This window comes from Corythoichthys intestinalis, chromosome 3 (assembly GCF_030265065.1).
Source record: "Corythoichthys intestinalis isolate RoL2023-P3 chromosome 3, ASM3026506v1, whole genome shotgun sequence".
Classification (NCBI taxonomy): Eukaryota; Metazoa; Chordata; class Actinopteri; order Syngnathiformes; family Syngnathidae; genus Corythoichthys; species Corythoichthys intestinalis.
Window position 1 is genome coordinate 47,906,696 of NC_080397.1, and position 14,225 is coordinate 47,920,920.

Genomic DNA, 14,225 nt, shown 5'->3' on the forward strand with positions numbered 1-14,225 from the left:
GTGGACCTAGTGAATGACCTACAGAGAGCTGGTGGAGCTGGGACCACAGTAACAAAGGCTACTATCAGTAACACAATGCCAGCGTCAAATCAGGGACTTAAATCCTACACTGCCAGACGTGTCCCCCTGCTGAAGAAAGTAGATGTCCAGGCCCGTCTGCGGTTCGCTAGTGAGCATTTGGATGATCCAGAAGAGGACTGGGAGAATGTGTTATGGTCAGATGAAACAAAAATACAACTTTTTGGTAGAAACACAGGTTCTCGTGTTTGGAGGAGAAAGAATACTGAATTGCATCCAAAGAACACCATACCCACTGTGAAGCATGGGGGTGGAAACATCATGCTTTGTGGCTGTTTTTCTGCAAAGGGACCAGGACGACTGATCTGTGTGAAGGAAAGAATGAATGGGGCCATGTATCGAGAGATTTTGAGTGAAAATCTCCTTCCATCAGCAAGGGCATTGAAGATGAGACGTGGCTGGGTCTGTCAGCATGACAATGATCCCAAACACACAGTCAGGGCAACAAAGGAGTGGCTTCGTAAGAACCATTTCAAGGTCCTGAAGTGGCCTAGCCAGTCTCCAGAGCTCAACCCCATAGAAAATCTGTGGAGGGAGTTGAAAGTCCATGTTGCCCAACGGCAGCCCCAAGACATCACTGCTCTAGAGGAGATCTGCATGGAGGAATGGGCCAAAATACCAAAAACAATGTGTGAAAAGCTTGTGAAGAGTTAAAAAAAACGTTGGGCCTCCGCTGTTGCCAACAAAGGGTACATAACAAAGTATTGAGATGAACTTTTGGTATTGACCAAATATTTATGTTCCACCATAATTTGCAAATAAATTCTTTAAAAATCAAACAATGTGATTTTCTGTTTTATTTCCCACATTCCGTCTCTCATGGTTGAGGTTTACCCATGTTGACAATTACAGGCCTCTCTAATATTTTCAAGTGGGAAAACTTGCACAATTAGTGGTTGACTAAATACTTATTTGCCCCACTGTATGTCACTTCCCGAACACTTACAACTCGTTCTCCATCCTGACCAAGATTGCTTAGATCATGGGTGTCAAAACTGTCCGCTCTGGGTCCTGGTTTTTGTTCCGACCAATCGAGCACAGACAGTTTAACCAATGAAGTTTGTGCTAAAACAGGCAGCACCTGACTGCAATCAACTGGTTACACTTGTGAGACACCAGATTGGTGAAAAGATGTCATCTTGTTTTGTAGGAATGAAATCCAGCACCCACTGTGGCCCTATGTGGAATAGTTTGGACACCACTGGCTTAGATGATTCGTTCTGAAACATGACTTGACTTCCCAGTGAGTCAGTGAACGAATTAAGAGGTGAAAGGAAAGGGCTTTGTTGCGTATTCTTTAATATAGAGCCTATCCTATGCTACTAAAATGCACGAAAACAATACGCAAACATACCGAGCAAGACTCAAGACTACATATAAAGTAATGGTGACATACTAAAAACTTTACAGTAGTTTGTAACTCTTTCGCCAGTCGCTACAAGGCAAGCTGAGCTGCGAAGACGTCAAAGCAGCTGATTGGGGGGCTGTCAGAGACTCAAGCTGAGCTGAGGAGACTTCATGGCAGCGAAATTTATATCATCTGTGCAGATTAAAATTTACAATTTAGTACAATTGCCATAATACTGATTTGCAATGAAACAGTATTTTTATGTAAATTTACTTATTTTTAAGTGCCAGAGCAGCAAAGCAGATTTAATAACCAGTAATCATGGCTGTCACGATCGGAGGCAAATACCCTATTGTAAGTAAGTATACCTCGACATACAAATCCACCGTATTGGCCCGAATATAAGATGGCCCTGATTATAAGTCGACCCCCTTTTTCAAGACTCAAGTTTGAAAAAAATACTTTTTGAACAACAAATTCATTTTTATACAGAAAATAATTACAGTACATTCAAAACAAATGATTATACCAATATATTTGAGAGAAAAAGCATGTCATTTTGCCTCATTCAAATCTTAATATCTGAACATTTAAATATGTAAACTAAAGTGCAATCACATTCGTAAATGAATGGTGTCTGGTCTTTGAAATGTAAATAAACCAATCTATTCTGATAAAACAACAAAATTACAATAACTGCATTAACCATCAAAATGAGGTCTAACTGTAACTGTAGTCTTGAAAGAAATCTGAATAAGGGAAAAACATTGCAATAAAATAATGCAAACTGGTTAAACTTGAGAGTAGCTGAGATTTATCATGACAGAACATCGCTTCAATGATATCTGGCGCCATCTAGCGTCGTGAATGGGTATAATGTCTAGACCCCGAATATAAGACGACTCCCACTTTTTCAGTCTTATTTCAATGCAAAAACCACCGTCTTATATTCGGGCCAATACGGTATTTAATAGGTATACGTGCGAAAAGAAAAAAAAAAACATTAGGTTTAAGGAATTGTAGAGGTGGTTCCAATAATAACAATAAAAATATCTCTCGTGCAAGAATGTCGTGAAGGCTAGGAGCAGAAATACTGGCACGAAAAAAAAAACAAAAAACAATGGGGCACAAGGTATTGTGTGTTGGTGGTTTCTAAAATAATAATATTAATAATAATAGCGGTCTGAGATAAGGGGACGACAGCAGGGAGCACAACAAAAATTACCTTTCAATATGACCATAATAACCTAATTTGCAATGAAGCTGTTTTTATGTCTATATTTAATATAGTTTCATTGTTTTCACTTCAGAGCAACAAATTTGACCATATTCACTTTTGTTGTTACTATAGTTACCAGAAACTAATACTGACAAGCATAAAAAAAAAAATACAATGGATCGTGAGCAGGGGTCGCGTTAACCGAATATTTTCCGTCGTTGACCGGTTTTTTAAAACGGTGACGGAAAAAACTGAAGTCCATCTGTCATTTTGACAGGTTGCAATTCACACCCCAGACCACAGGGTGGCGAGTGAGCATATTAATTAGCTATTGTCTCTCTTGATGCATGACGTCGTTGGCCTTACTCAGAAAAATGTCAAGGCAACTGAGTGTCCGAAGTTTCTTCAAAAAGCCCCAAAACGACGATGGTGTTGATAAAAGAGGTGAAAAAAGAGGGACTGGTGCAGTGGAGGATGAAGGATGACAACGAATCAAGTGAATCGCCGGTTCACTCCTCACTGCGGCGAGCAGTTGAAAAAACCGCCAATTACTAAGAAGGGCATAATTGGTAACACGGTGAAAGCGGCATAAAGCCAAAAAAGCGGACTAGACTAGCCAGAGCCTGAAATTATTTCAAGGAAAATATGGAGGGTGCCACCACTGTGTGTACTCTTTTTGCTAAGCTGAGCTCACATACCACGGTAGCACGTCGGCTATGAACGAACACTTGACGCGCCGTCACACAGGTGTATTTCGGAAGACAACAGGAAACAACAAGCTAGTGGATTGTAAGTCCATACAACTTTCTACCGATTTTTAAAAAAAAATTGAAGTTGCCTTTATGTGCGTCGTATCAACGTGCATTTTTATTTAGTATTCATGATACATTAAAATTAGGGCTGTCAAACGATTAAAATTTTTAATCGAGTTAATTACAGCTTAAAAATTAATTAATCGTAATTAATCGCAATTAATTCAAACCATCTATAAAATATGCCATATTTTTCTGTAAATTATATATATATTCTGTAAAATAAATTGTTGGAATGGAAAGATAAGACACAAGATGGATATATACATTCAACATACGGTACATCAGGACTGTAGTGGGCATTTCACTCTACTGTCATTTAAATCTGTCTATGCTGTCCTCACTCCGAAGCGTCTACTTTTTCCAAAGCTAGACAGCTAGTGAACGACGCCTTAATAATTAGACTTCTTCCTTTTTCATCTGATTTATTAATAAAATGGCCTCAAACCATTGTCCTCTTTAGACCGTCGTAAAACTACAAAATAAATTACACAAGCATTGCATTAGCAACAACGTTAGCTTAGCACGCTATACAGGTTCACTAAACATAAAAAGCGTCTCATACAAAAAATATAACATTTCGCTTACTAACATAATATGTACATTCTTTACAACAACCATACTTACGGACAAATCTTGTCCAAGGATCATATAAGCACAACATTATCAGCCCGAGACGTCGTGCAGCCATAATGAACTGGCAAGAAAACAATAAACCATGTCGCAAAGCGACCACAAGAGTTCGCTGTTGGACAGCACAAAAAGCCTTGCTGAAAACGTACCAAAAGGCAGAATACTTTCTGAGCGGGACATGTCCATTTATTGCGTCAAATATTTTATCGTGATTAATTTAAAAAAATAATTACCGCGCGTTAACGCGATAATTTTGACAGCCCTAATTAAAATATATATATGTATATAATGGAATTATATAATATTTTATTATTATTAAATGTATTAGGATCATGGAAGGTCCCACTTGGAGGAAAAAATATATATATATCCTGTATATACATAATATAATAAAAATATATATGGAAACAGCACTGGCCTGCTTACTGTAATCCATGACTGCACTAATGTTAGTTACTTTATATTATGCATCAAGATATAGTCATTTTAAAAATTTAAGTGACTGGTAAGAATAGATTATGACCGGATTTTTATGACCCTGTCAGTCAAAATGACAGACAACGAAAAAGTCTAGCGCAACCTCTGATCGTGAGGTAGATATGATGTGTTGGTCGATCCATATTTGATAAATGAAAGTTTCTTTTTCTCTTTTTATATGGGTTGAGCTGCAGCAAGCGTGTTATGTTGGCTAGTCGCAGCATTATTGCACAGTACCGGTATATGTGATCAAGATCATGATAGAGAAAGTCTTTGCTTCCCATAAAAAAAAAAGATGCGGCAGTTCACTCTCACCGGGACGAGAATTGCAGTGGAGGGGAGCAGAATCAGAATAATCGCATCTGTCACTCAGTGGCACTAGGTTCTTAATCTACGTCGAGCGGCCAATGAGGAGCCAGTGTGCACGAGGGGGTGGGACGAAGCAATGTCACTTCCCGTTCAGTAAAGTTACTAAGCGGCCTTTGGTGACTCAATTCATTAAATGGGTGGAGGGAAGGGGATGAACGATTTGTTGAACGATTCGTTGGAACTAAATGTTTTACTGAACAAATCATAATGGTTCCCTTAAGTGAACTGTCTTTCCCATCACTAGTGCGCAAAGCAGTGGCTATTTTGAAGGAACTTGAATATAGAAGTTAGTTTCACTTATCGCAGTTTTTTTTTTTTTTTAATTCAACTACATAACTTCAAGTTTGGCCATTCATCGTTTTGATGCCTACTTAAAAATGAGACATCTGGCGTTTGACTTATAGTAACTCCCATAACAAGCTGGAAGCTTAAAAGAATAATAAACTCTAATCTTGTTCTCCATTCATTATGAATAGAGCCTACTCTCTTGATTACTCAATTCTGTCCAAGTGCTGTTCTCATCTAACTGAAGTACGAGACACTTAAGGCAAACAAAATAAAAGTTATACTGTATCTGTTACGGCAGTGTCAGAGACAAAACTCATTTGGAGGCGCCCGCTAAGATTGTAGCTATGCCTACAAAAGCTATTCTGTATTTAATTGAAGAAGCATTGTGTAGAGCAATTGTCCTTCTTAGCAGTAGGGGGGGTTATTTCAGGCGAGCAGATTAAAACTGATTAATGAGTAGACTGAAAAGCGGTTTCAATTTCACTGGCCATTATGCAAGTCTTTGTTAATTAAAGCGGTTGAAGTTATATATTTAATTTGGGAAAAGCGGTAAGTTCGTTGAGCTGAACGAAGCAGCCACCCGTCTCCGTCTGCATTAACCATGTGGACTGACACCGTGGCAGTGATGCTTTCGCCAAAAAGCATTAGCTCGGCACGATTAAGGCATTCGTGATAATCCCCGAGTCATTTGGCCATTTAGTGTCCACGCGCCTTTTTATATCAAATGCTTTTAGGATTGTGCACATTTTTAACAACTGAAACAGTTTTTAGGCATAGGTGGAGTTTGACTTTTAGGGCTGGGGGGGCACAATATGTTGATGACCCCAAAACGCAGTGTCAGCAATAAAATTAACTTATAAGAATATTTAAAATAATAAGTTGACAATGAGCATTTTTATTTCCCATCATTCTTGAGGGGAATTTTAAATCAGGCTGCTTAGGCAATACTTTTCGCCAAGATCCTCATCCATTGAATTTGGTACGCCCGCCGGTGTCGTGCCAATGTAGTTACACCAGGCAAAAATTGTATCTCCTTGGCAGAGCCATATGGAGGTAGATTTGTGTCTTTAGTATTTAAAAAAAAAAAAAGTTGCTTCAATAAAAAAAAAGAAAGAAAATAAAAAGTTGCTTCAATCAAAATATATATCTTTAACCCAAAAAAAGTTGCTTCAATCTAAAAAAAAATGTGTTTGAATGCAAAAATTAATTTGAAACTCAAAAAACTAAAAAAAAAAAAAAAAATGTAGGTCAAAGCTATTTTTCTTTAATTTATTTTTCTTTATTTTTTTATTGAAGTCGTTTTTTTTTTTTTTTTTTTTTTTTTTTTTTATTGAAGCAACTTTTTGATTGAAGTAATGTTGATTTGTGTTTGGGCGACATTTTGGCTAGGACATTTTTGTCTTTATTATTCAATCAAAAAATGAGTTGCTTAAAAAAATAAATAGATTTTCAAAAAGAAAAATCACTTCAATAATAAAAAGAAAAATTTCAATCATAGAAAAAAGTCTTTGAATGCGAAAAAATATTTGATATTGAAAAATTTGCATTTGAAAACTTAATTTTTCCTTGAAAAAGTTTTCTATGATTGAAGCAATCCATTTTTGTGTTTGGGCCATATTATGATTATGACATTTGTGTCTAACTCATTCAATCCCCCAAAAAGTTGCTTCAATCAAAAAAAAAAAAAAAAAAAAAAAATTTCAATCAAAGAAAAAAAATAATCTTTAAAAATATATTTTTTGAAATATATATATATATATATATATATATATATATATATATATATATATATATATATATATATATATAAATGCAAAGCAAATGACTGTCTAAGGAGCTCGAAAAATAATTTCGACCAATTGTAATTTTTTTTTTTTTTTGTTAATTTCATTCATTTTTGTTGCAGTTTTATTGCTTTACAACTTATATATATGTGTGTGTGTATATATATATGTGTGTGTGTGTATATATATATATATATATATATATATATATATATATATATATATATATATATACAGTATATATATATATAGGAAAGTCAATTACAAGCAATGGCATTTTTCGGCCACCAGGGGGGCTGGCCCCCCCTTAAAATCCGCATATGTTTTTAGGTGCTTTAGATAACACGACTTCGATATGCATTTGTCATAATACCTCATACCTTATTCACAGTTCTCTATATTTGTAAATTCAAATTTTTTTTGTGGAGTGATCGGTCTCAAAACCATGACGCAGAAAGTATGGCATGTCAGAATTTTTGAATGTCGCTCCATTTCGTGTGACATGTTTTACAATTTCTTGCTGAATATTGACAACATGACTGGCGTGTGCTCTCTTGCTTTAAAAAAAAAAAAAATTACTGAGCGTGTGTATGCCAGGACACTCACACACTTGTGTCACATGTCACATGGTCCTGAAAGGAACTGCTCCCACTCCACCACTCCCATCTCATAAAAATAAGGCAAATTTGTTACCTCAAATTATTATTGGAGAATGGAAAGCCCTTGCTGTCCACTCTCCGCCATCCAGGAACCAGTCCGAACTGTATTTTTCTTTCATTATTATTTTTTGTTATTATTTGCCCATTACAAGCAGAAATACGCAACTATTTGATTAAAAGTGTCTCCGTCAGTTGCCATTACTGACAGCTGTTTGTCACTCTCCCGATGATGCCTGCTATTGGACCGCACTCTTTGCCCCCAATTCAGTGTGAGTAGGAGTGAACAAATTCATTTCACGTCAGTCTTTTGGACTGTTTCACCCATCATTTTAAAACATGGCTGCTATCATCACTTTCAACCCAAACATTAACACAGCCTTACATTTAAGGCTATTCAGTGCGGTCTAATGATGATATAAAGATTCAATTCTATCCAGTGGTGGATGATGTACCCACTTAGATTACTTAAGTTAAAGTACAGATGCAGGTGCAACAATTTACTTAAGTACATGTATCAAACAAAATGTATACTCAAGTACAAAAGTGATTGCTTTAAAATTTACGTTACAACTATTTTCTACCGATGCAAAAATGTAATATACCTGTATATTAATGTTTTTAAATCATATTTACATACATTACTTAGATATATAGATACAGATATCTGAGTCAATATTCAAATAATGAACCAGAAAATTCATTGACTACTTAGTTTTATTAAAAACTGAAGAATAGAAAATAAGCAATAAAATGGACTGTACTGTAGACAGATCATTAAAAAGCTCCGAAACTCCAAAGCTTAGCTTAATGGCGGATTGCAAGCAACTACCAGGTGCATGCCGCCGCCTAATGTACAAGAGTGTGGTGTTTTTTATTGGGCAATATCTTGTTCACCTCCCTAATCTTGCTTGGACTCGTGTTGCTGCCTTCAGTGTTCAGGTACGGTATAGTTGCACGGGGCTTATCGATTGCGCTGGAGGCATGAAATCGAAACTATCAATTTGCAATGAGAAAAGAAGAAAACAAAAGTAATGTATAACACAGGCAAAGATTTTAATAGTATTGGAGTAAAAAGTACAGATACCTGCTGTAAAATATAGGTAAGTGTAGAATTATATTTCCATTTATCCACATAATCATGTAGAAGGAGTCCCATTTCATTCTACATCCTAACAGGCTCTTCTTTGTTCAGTGTATGCTATTGAATAGTGTCACATCTGGAAAGTATTTGCTGGTGCTAGTAAGATGTGGGTGGGGAAGAAAAAGGGTAGGCGCTGGGAGGCAGGACACACTCTGTGTCCCGGTACCTGTCTTTTCTGTTTGTCTGTCTTTAAGTGTAAATTCTTTGTTCTTTTTATTCCTGAATTATGTGTCATCATCTCCTGTTTTTTTATGAGAATAAAACAAACTGTAACAAGGAAAATCAATTATTTTCCTTCAGAAGTAAAGGTAAAAAGTACCACTTCATATTCGTACTCAAGTACAGACACACAAAAATGTACTTAAGTACAGTAACTACTGTAAGTTATTGGTTACATTCCACCACTGATTTAATAATATTTTTATCAATTAAAAAAAAAAAAAAAAAAAAAAAAAAAAACAGGCATGAAGTGTTTGAATTGTCTTTACATGTGCATACAGTGGGGACAACAAGTATTTGATAAACTGCCGATTTTGCTGGTTTTCCCACTTGCAAAGTATGTAGAGGTCAGTAATTTGTATCATGAGTTCTCTTTAACTGTGAGGGACGGAATCTAATACAAAAAAAAAAAAAACAGAAAATCAAGTTGTATGATTTTTAAATAATAAATTTGCATTTAATTGCATGAAATAAGTATTTGTTACATCACAAAAGTCAACTTATTATTTGGTACAGAAACCTTTCTTTGCTATTACAGGTACCAAACGTTTCCTGTAGTCCTTGACAAGGTTTGCACACACTGCAGCAGGGATTTTGGCCCACTCCTCCATGCAGATCTTCTCCAGAGCCTTCAGGTTTCGGGGCTGCTGCCAGGCAACACGGACTTTCAGCTCCCTCCATAGATTTTCTATCGGGTTCAGATCTGGTGACTGGCTAGGCCACTCCAGGACCTTAAGATGCTTCTTACGGAGCCACTCTTTAGTTGCCTTGGCTGTGTGCTTTGGGTCGTTGTCATGCTGGAAGACCCAGCCACGACCCATCTTCAGGGCTCTCACTGAAGGAAGGAGGTTGTCAGCCAAGATCTGGCGATACATTGCCCCATCCATCCTCCCCTCAATACGGTGCAGTCGTCCTCTACCCTTGGCAGAGAAGCAGCCCCAAAAAATGATGCTTCCTCCTCCATGTTTCACAGTTGGGATGGTGTTCTTGGGGTTGTACTCATCCTTCTTTTTCCTCCAAACACGACGAGCCGAGTTTAGACCAAAAAGTTCAATTTTGGTCTCATCCGACCACAGGACCTTCTCCCATTGCTCCTCTGTATCATCCAGATGGTCAGTGGCAAACTTCAGACGTGTCTGGACATGCACTGGCTTCAGCAGCCGGACCTTACGTGCGCTGTAGGATTTTAATCCATGACGGCGTAATGTGTTTCCGATGGTTTTCTTCAAGACTGTGGTCCCAGCTCTCTTCAGGTCATTGACCAGGTCCTGCCGTGTAGTTCTGGGCTGATCCCTCACCTTCCTCATGATCAGTGATGCCCTACGAGGTGAGATCTTGCATGGAGCCCCAGAACGAGGCAGATTGACTGTCAACTTGAACTTCTTCCATTTTCTAATAGTCCCTCCAACAGTTGTTACATTCTCACCAAGCTGCTTGCTTATTTTCCTGTAGCCCATCCCTGCCTTGTGAAGGTCTATTATTTTATCCCTGATGTCCTTACACAGCTCTTTGGTCTTGGCCATTGTGAAGAGGTTGGAGTTTGTTTGTTTGAGCATTTGAACAGGTGTCTTTTATACAGGTAACAAGTTCAAACAGGTGCAGTTACGTCCGGTAATGAGTGGAGAACAGGAGGGGTTCTTAAAAAAGAACTAAGAGCCGAAATATTTACTAGTTGGTAATGTATCAAATACTTTTTTCATGCAGTTAAATACAATTATTTAAAAATTATACAATGTGATTTCCTGGATTTTTTATTTGATTCCGTCCCTCACAGTTGAAGAGAATTTATCATACAAATTACAGACCTCTACATGGCTTGCACCAGTGTATCAAATACTTGTTCTCCCCACTGTATGCACTGTGGCAAGCTACCGTTTGTGCAATCAATTTTGTACTGTTTGAATAAAATGAGGAAGCATAATCTAGATGTTCTTTATGTTTGCTAAGCCAATATAAAGCAATAATGAGACTGTGAATCCAGTTGTGTGATGTTTCCCTACTTGAAAAGTTGGTACACAGCGCCATGGAGACAGCCTCAGCACGGTGGCTGGAGATTGTCCCTGAACTTCTAGTTTGTTCCTTTCGTATAATTTACTGTGTCTTGTCCCGCTTGCATTGACGCCATCCACCCACTTCACTGACATATAGTATATCGGAGCATTATCGTCACCTACCGTTCCGGAGCATGAAGGTCATTTGTCACTCAAAGCCTACTGAGACAGCCACTGTCGGCATCTTTGGCAAAAATAAAGTCAATATGCAGAATAAAGATGAAAAATGTATCGACTCTAATGTAGCCCAAAGTAGCGGAGTATTGTTTCTTCTATAAATCTACTCAAGTAAAAGTAAAAGGTCTTGCTAAAAAAGTCTAAAACTACTTTAAGAAGTAAATTTTTCTCAAAAAGTTACTCAAGTAAATGTAACAGAGTAATTGTAATGCGTTACTCCCCACCTCTGATATTAACCATTGAGGTTACAACAGCAATCAATTTCCCAAATATAAGGTAAAATATTTCATTAATCTTTACATCAGAACTTTTTAAGCTCAGGCTATCTAAGCTATACTTTTTTTCCCTCTGTTGGTGGGAGGAACAATAAGCGCTACCACTAGCAAATGTATTTCAGATTGCAAAACCAGTGTCATAAACATGAAGACATGTACCCAGGCCTTTTCTATTCACCGAATCCAATGCTTTATTCTATGTATGTGCTTCTATACACGACCTACTTGTGTCTGTATATTCTTTTCAAGCATTGTTCCACATCGAGTACAATTGTGAGGCAGTGAGTGGCGGTAGGGCACTGACTCACACGGCTGCCAGGTTGAAAAACATGCTGTGTGTGTGCGTTGATGCATAATCCTCCAGGGAATATTCACTTGAATATAGTTGGAAGACTTAACTTCCATAGACAGTTCCTGCTGTGAGTGTGGACAACTCCTGGTATTTTCTATGTTATATTCTATGTTCAATTTCAACTAGGATTAGGCTTTTATACAGTAGCTTGATATTAATAATCATTTTATTGCTAATTGGATCTGAATATTAACAACTGGTTAATTGATAATTCCCTATGTGGGATGGGGGTAACTGCCTGGAAGAGCTACCAGGACTTGGATGAAGCTTGACTTCCTGTAGCTAGCTGACATTTAGCAGCAATCTAGTAGAGACCTAATCACTCCCTTTAAGTTCATTTGTTTCACACTACTTGCATGCTAAATTCCTCCATGTTTCCTGGTGTGGGTATGTAAGGCTGCCAATATAAATGCTATATTTATGTTTTGATAATATGGGCTTTTTTTCTGTCATATTCAGCCTCATGTTTCAGAATTTATTGGACAGTGGTCGACAATGATTCCCGAAGCATACTGCGAGAGCAACCAAAGCTTTTTTTTTAGGTAACTATAATGATATACTGCAAAGTCACCTGACCTAAATCCGATTGAGTAGGCATTCCACTTGCTGAAAATAAAACTGTGGCAAAATGCTTTAAGAAGGAGAAAGAACTAAAGACAGTTACTAAAGCTTTCTAGTCTGTAGATTAATTGTCTGAAATTCATTTAAAACTAAGTATTATATATATAATATAGTATTCGTACGCCATTTCATTGTACATTGTTTTGTTTTTGTTTTATTTTATTTCCAAAGCACATGCGCAGCTAAAATGTTATCCGTTTATCTTAACTGACTTTGTGCAAGACAGGTTCACCCTTGACTGTTTGCCCGTCAATCACACATAGACTGAAATAATTGGACGCATTCACACCTATAGGCAATTTAGTCATCAGTGAATGAAACGAGTTTTTGCAATGTGGAAGGAAAGCCGTGTCTCAGAAAAATACCTCATATACAAGCAATGTCTTCAACCACTTATAATGTTAATATTGGTCATGTCATTTCAGATGACTAAAAGCAAAAATTCAATAGCATGTCACATATAGGAACGAAAATGCAGTCATTGTAGGAACTGAACCCACACAGCTTACAGAGAAGCCATGTGAGTTGAAGTAGTTACGGAAGTTCCCATTTTCCAGCTACATATTTTTCCATGCTAATGATCTACAGGAGTATGCAAAAGTTTGGGCGCCCCTCATAATTTTTAGGATTTTTCTTTGTAGGTCACTGATTGTTTGGAATAAAAAAAATCTATTACATATATCATATAGCAGAAGAACACAGTAATGTTTGAAAAGTAAAATGAAGTTTATAGAATAAACAAAGTGCGTGTTAAGGCCCCTTCTCGCTGAGCCCTGCTCATCCTCCTTGTGTGTGTCTTGATTGCAGCAATGGACGATGGTTGAGCCTGGAACAAGGTGTAGTCGATCATCGTTAACAGCCTGCTTAAGGCAGTCCCTAGCCTCACTTCGTCTCCAGATCAACAACACGACTCCACGAGTTTGTGACTCTAGCGTTCACATTGATCCAAGATTTTGTATCGCTTCTATTCAGCTCACCTTGTCTTACTTTACAGATCCTGCATTGCTCGCCTGCCTTGACAGCTCACCTGCTCACTCGCAAATGCCCACCTGATCATTCGGACACAGACTGCTTTTGTATTATGCAATAAACTGTTGTTACCGCTGCCACTTTGCCTGCCTTCTCTCCACTTGGAGCCCCGTTCACCCAGAACCCTAACAGTGCGTAACAATTATTTCAACAAAAAATAGGCTGGTGCATAAATTTAGACACCCCTAATGAAAAACATGATCAATATTTAGTAGAGCCTCCTAAATGTTTCCGAAAGCCTCCAATGAGGGTCTGGATTTGGATTGAAGTTAAGTCCAGTCCCTGAGCAACTCGCACTTTGTCACTGACTCTGGATTATTGTTTGCAAGAATTTGTTGGTATTCACTGGAATCCATGCGACCTTCAACTTTACCAATCTTGCTGGTGTGTGCGCTGGACATAAAGCCCTATAACACCAATTTTTACTGTGTGTAGCAAGTGTTTGTGTTGGAATGCCGTGTTCTTCATACACCATGCGTACCGCCACTTGTTATGCCCAAATAACTCCATTTTTGTTTCATCAGTCCACAGAAACATTTCAATATCAGGCTGGTTTATCCAAATGTGCTTTGGCATACCTCAAGGAACTCTGTGGCATGTGCACAGAAATGCATGCCTCTCCCATACAGCATCTCCTTGTGCAAACAACGCTAAATAGTTGACCTATGCATAGTAACACCATTTGCAGCAAGA

The 14,225-nt window shown here is 37.7% G+C and overlaps 1 protein-coding gene and 1 long non-coding RNA gene across 8 annotated transcripts in view; one reads left to right on the plus strand and one right to left on the minus strand.

Moving 5' to 3' along the window:
- The window catches only part of grid2 (glutamate receptor, ionotropic, delta 2), a 1,093,502-nt gene that overhangs the window by 503,727 nt on the left and 575,550 nt on the right, over positions 1–14,225 (minus strand). The gene's annotated exons all lie outside the window — the stretch shown is intronic.
- LOC130912996 (uncharacterized) lies at positions 12,338–13,610 on the plus strand. Its single transcript, XR_009062691.1, has 3 exons — positions 12,338–12,424; positions 13,311–13,421; positions 13,498–13,610. It is a non-coding gene; the product is annotated as an uncharacterized LOC130912996 (long non-coding RNA).